The 5,812-nt window shown below is 36.8% G+C and overlaps 1 pseudogene; it reads left to right on the forward strand.

The window, feature by feature from the left end:
* Positions 1-2,833: 2,833 nt before the first annotated feature.
* Positions 2,834-3,309, forward strand: LOC129684818 (60S ribosomal protein L29-like; annotated as a pseudogene).
* Positions 3,310-5,812: the final 2,503 nt, after the last annotated feature.

Here is a 5,812-nt window from a genome sequence, read left to right on the forward strand (position 1 = left end):
ATAAGTTTCTCACCTATTCTATTTTAGAAGCAAGCTCCCAAAATATTAACTCTCTCTCTCTGTGTCTTAAGTTGTATCATGAAGCAACTTATTTGTATTCTTTCTGATTCTTAAATGAAGGCACTTAGAGTTATAATTTTTCCTCATAGGATTGCTTTTAATGTGTCCCAAAGGTTTTTGTTGTTGTTTTGCTTTCATCTCCACGTAGTTTCATGAATGTTTTTCTTTCTTTTCTGACACAGTCATTATTCTTATGAATTGCTTAACCTTCATAGGTTTGTGTACTTAATAAAATTTTTGAAATTTGTTGTATCATAGTCAGGTAGTATACCTGAAGATATTTAAATTTTTCCGATTTTTTTTACTTTTTTATTTTTTATTAATTACACTTTATTCATTTTGTATCCCCCCATAAGCCCCTCCCTCCTCCCCTGCCGATCCCACCCTCCCTCCCCTTTCTGCATGCATGCCCCTCCCCAAGTCCACTGATAGGGGAGATTCTCCTCTCCTTTCTGATATTAGTCTATCAATTTTTAAAAATTTGCTTTTTTCCCAGGGTGTGATCTATTATAGATCTATCTATGTTTCTATGGGGTGGTAAGTAAACTACACATTCTTTGCTGTTTGGAAGGGATATTCTGTCCATATCTGTTAATTTCATTTGATGTAACATGTCATATATTTTCCAAATTTTGTCATATTTCCTGTCTATTACAAAAAGTGAGGTATTAAAATCACCTACTATTAATAGATTGATGTTAATTTCTGTCTTTCATTCCACTAGGTTTTTTTTTAATGACATTAATTACATCAGATTTTAGCACATAGATGTTCAGGATAGTGATATATGTACATCATTAAGTATTCCCTTTACTAGAGTCAAGTTTCTTTGAAAAAATGTCTTCTAATTAACTATAGTTTGAAGTCTATTTTGGCAGATATTCTACCACAACACCTGCTTGCTTTATAATCATATTTATTTGGAATGCTTTTTTCCTCCCTCCTTTCACCTTTAAAGTGCAGTTTCTTATAAACAACAGAAAAGTGGATTTGTTCCATAATTTATTCAGGCAGCCTATATCCTTTTATTAATCCATTAGTGCCATTGATATTTAAGAAATAATTGAAAGATATATTTGATTGCAGTTATTATTTTTTGTTTTATTTTGTTGTTTTGCTATGACGTTTCAGTAATTACAGCCATCACTGATTTTTCTTCTAATGCCTCTTGACTATACCTAGTCCTATCTTCTGTCTGAAGTATCTTTTTTAGTATTTGGTTGAAGGTAAATTTGCTGGACATGAAGGAAAAAAATAGGAAAAAATGTAGTGTGGCATTGATGAAGACTGATGTCAATACAAATTAACAGAGAGGAAGGAAGGATAAATAGTCTTAAGAATATTTTAAAAAGCCATAAAGAATAAAATTATTTTTACTGCCTAAGGTTACATACAATACATTTAATTGTACACATATGCATACATGTTTTAATGCTCTTATGCCACTTGAGATGAAAATTGTCCTTCCCAAGAGAAATAGAATATCAAACAAAAAGACAGGAGAAACCATCTTTCTAATTGTTGGTGATAGGACTTCAAAAGATTCCCAAAACAATATAAGATATTGTTCTTTCCTGTTGATACAACCCAGAAGTTGAATGTAAGAGCCTATTCTAATGACACCATGTACTTCAAACACAGAATCTGGAGTATTTTAGCTAGATTTGACCTAAAAGCCTCTTCACTAAGTACTAGCTTTCAAAGTACCAGAAGATGCTATGCAAATCGACAATCAGGAGAAGCACTCAGTCAGCAATCCCACTCTGCATAATACCCACCAGCCACAATAATCATTATCATAGCAAGATATTTCTAAGGATATAATACTGATTCTCATGTATTGGCAGTAATCACCAGCAGAATAACTGAAGTCAAGGCCCATTCTACAAGAGGAAAACTTTCCTGATATTATTAGTGTTGCTGGAAAACTAGTGACTGTGAGGTCATGGATCTTAGAAGAGACCCTATTACCGCCCCTTTACTAAACCATATACTTCTTTGCAGTGTTCTAAATACTTAGTCATGTACCCACAGAAAAAAATATAACTCTTTCTCCTCATCAAAAAAGTTTCTCCCTGGAATGGATAGAGACCATTACAAAAAAGTGCAAGTGATCAAAATAAATGGAAAAAATGACCATGGGATTCCCAGCCACAAATAATACATCAACAACACAGTTCTTGCACCTAAGTCTAGGAGAACATCTGGAACGACCAGCTAGGAAGATTGTAAGACATAGAGGAACAGAAAACTGGCTGTGTAACTGTGTATCTTAGAAGCGAAAAAGATATGTCACCTATAATGCTTCAACAAATATGGCTCCTTAAACAAGACTTGAACAATGACAATATCAATAGGCATGCTATCTTGAAAGGAGGAAATCTCATGAGGGCCCACCCCTAGACAAAGTACTAAAAATAACTAAGGCTTTTTGAAAGTGGGAGAATTAATCTTTCCCAGAGATAAGTACCATAATTTATCTAATACCAAGTGGTCAGCCCTGAAATCATATGTATACAAGCAACAATAAATATACTCGGCAGATTGTATTTATATATTTATGCACACACAAACTATATGCATATTGTTCTGAAGTACTAGGATAGATGTATGACTTGGGGCTGGGTTATATATTTTCTGCATTTTGACCAGTTGTGCTTTTCTGCAATGGTATCAATCTGCAGCAAATATATATATATATATCAATAAAAGATGTCATGAGCTTTCTCTTCCGGTCCCAGACACTGCAGGAGCCGTGGGTTACTGTGCAAACATGGCCAAGTCCAAGAACCACACCACACACAACCAGTCCCACAAATGGCACAGAAATGGCATCCAGAAACCCCGGTCACAAAGATAAGAATCTCTTAAGGGGGTGGACCCCAAATTCTTGAGGAACATGCGCTTTGCCAAGAAGCACAACAAGAAAGGCCTGAAGAAGATGCAAGCAAACAACCCAAAGACAATGAGTGTGGGAGCAGAGGTCATCAAGGCCCTTGTGAAGCCTGTAGCAGTTAAACCCAAGATGCCAAAGGGCCCAGCCACAAACTCAGGCATCTGGCTTTCATCACTCACCCCAAGCTTGGGAAGCAGATTCAAAGCTATATGGCTAAGGGTCGTAGGCTCTGCAAATCAAAACCCAAGGTTCAAACCAAGGCAGAGGCCACAGTTCCAGCTAAAGGCATGGTTTCATCTCCAGCTCCAGCTCAGGCTCCCAAAGGTGCTCAGACCCCTGTGAAGGCCCTGTAGGAAAGGGTTCTGCTAATATAAAGACAGACAGACTGGTGTGACACACCCACCTATGAACTCTTTAGAGATGACCAGTGTCCTATGCTATTTTTACAAATAAACCTGAGGCAAGATCTGTTAATAAAAAAAAAAAAAAATGTCATGAATTTGAGAGGCAGTAAGGTGGAGGCATGGGAGGCACTGGAAGTAGAAAACAAAAGGATGGAATTGATATAATTATATTTTAATTTTAAAAAGTAAATAAATACATAGAGGGAAAGAAATAAATCTGTAATTACTGTTTACCTCAATTATTTTGGTTTGGAACTAATCTATTGGAATGGGAGCAAAGACAGTAAAATTTTTATTTAAATAATTATTTAAATTATCAAAGTCTCACAGAGGAAATCCAAACAATAATTAAATCTTACTTCAAAAGCCTATATGGCACAAAATTTGAAAATATAAATGAAATGAACAATTTTCTTGATCGATTCCACTTGCCAAAGCTGGGTCAAGACCAGGTAAATCAACTAAAGAGTCCTATATCCCTCAAGGAAATAAAGCAGCCATCAAAAGTCTCCCATGCAAAAAAAAAAAAAAAAAAGCCCAGGGCCAGACAGTTTCAGCACAGGATTCTACCAGACCTACACAGAAGAGCTAACTCCAATTCTCTTCAAACTATTCCACAAAACAGAAACAGAAGGAACACTTCCAAACTCATTCTATGAAGCCACAGTCACCTTGGTACCTAAACCTCACAAAGACCCAACAAAGAAAGAGAATTTCAGGCTAATCTCCCTTATGAACATTGATACAAAAATACTCAACAAAATACTTGCAAACTGATTACAAGGACACATCAAAGATATTACCCACCAAGGCCAAGTAGGCTTAGTCCCAAGTATGCAGGGGTGGTTCAATATACAGACCTTGAAAGAAAAATTCTCCACTTGATATAGAATAACAAGAAACTCAGAATTGCTAAAATAATCCCCTACTATGAAACATTTTCTGGAGGTATGTTCATCCCTGATCTCAGGCTGTACTATAGAGCAACAATACTAAAAACTGCATAGTACGAGCACAGAAACAGACTGGTGGATCAAAAAAAAAAAAAAAAAAAACAAAAAAAAAAAACGAATAGAAGAGCCTGAAATAAACCCACACATTTCTGGACACCTGATCTTTGACAAAGATGCCCAGACCATACAATGGAAAAAAGATAGCATCTTCAAAAAATGATGCTGGTCTAACTGGATGTCTACATGTAGAAAAAGCAAATAGATCCATACTTATCACCCTGCACAAAACTAAAGTCCAAGTGGATCAAAGACCTCAACATAAAATCAGACACACTAAACCTGTTAGAAGAAAAAGTGGGGAAGAGCCTTGAACTCATTGGCAAAGGAGGCAACTTCCTGAACAGAACACCAACAGCACAAGCTCTAAGAAAACCAATCAATAAATGGGACCTCATGAAACTGAAAAGCTTCTGTAAAGCAAAGGACACTGTTGTCAAAATGAAACAATTGCCTACAGATTGGGAAAGGATTTTCCCCGACCCTAAATGTGACAGAGGGCTAATATCCAGAATATATAAAGAACTAAAGAAGTTAAACGGCAACAAATCAAGTAATCCAAGTAAAAAAATGTGGTACAGAGCTAAACAGAGAATTCTCAATAGAGGAATATTGAATGGAAGTGAAACACTTAAGGAAATGTTCAATGTCCTTATTCATCAGGGAAATGCAAATCAAAGCGACCCTGAGATTTCACCTTTTACCCATAAGAATGGCTAAGACCAAAAACTCAAGTGACAACACAAGCTGGAGAGGTTGTGGAGAAAGGGGAACCCTCCTCCACTGCTGGTGGGAATGCAAACTTGTACAACCACTCTGGAAATCAATCTGGCACCTCCTCATACAACTAGGAATAATGCTTCCTCAAGATCCGTCTATACAGCTATACCATTCCTAGGCATATACCCAAAAGAGGCTCAAGTACACAAAAAGGGCATTAGCTCAACTGTGTAGCAGCTTTATTTGTAATAGGCAAGAGAGCTAGAAACAACCCAGATGCCCCTCAACTGAGGAATGGATACAGAAATTGTGGTACATCTACACAATGGACTATTACTCAGCAGTTAAAAAAAAAAAAAAACAAGGAAATCATGAAATTTTCAGGTAAATGGTGGGAACTGGAAAAGGTCATCCTGAGTGAGGTATCCCAGAAGCAGAAAGACACACGGGGTATATACTCACTCATAAGTGAATATTAGACATACAATATAGGATAAACCTACTAAAATCTGTACAACTAAAGAAACTAATCAAACTCTGGCTAAGATGCTCAATACCCATTCAGAAAGGCAAAGGGACTGGACATCAGAAGAAGGAGAAAATAGGGAACAGGACAGGAGCCTGCCTCTTTCAGAGGGCCTCTGAAAGACTCTACCCTGCAGGATATCAAAGCAGATGTTGAGACTTATAGCCAAACTTTGGGCAGACTGCAGGGAATCTTA

Source organism: Psammomys obesus, unplaced genomic scaffold (genome assembly GCF_907164565.1).
Source record: "Psammomys obesus unplaced genomic scaffold, mPsaObe1.curated_primary_1811, whole genome shotgun sequence".
NCBI lineage: Eukaryota > Metazoa > Chordata > Mammalia > Rodentia > Muridae > Psammomys > Psammomys obesus.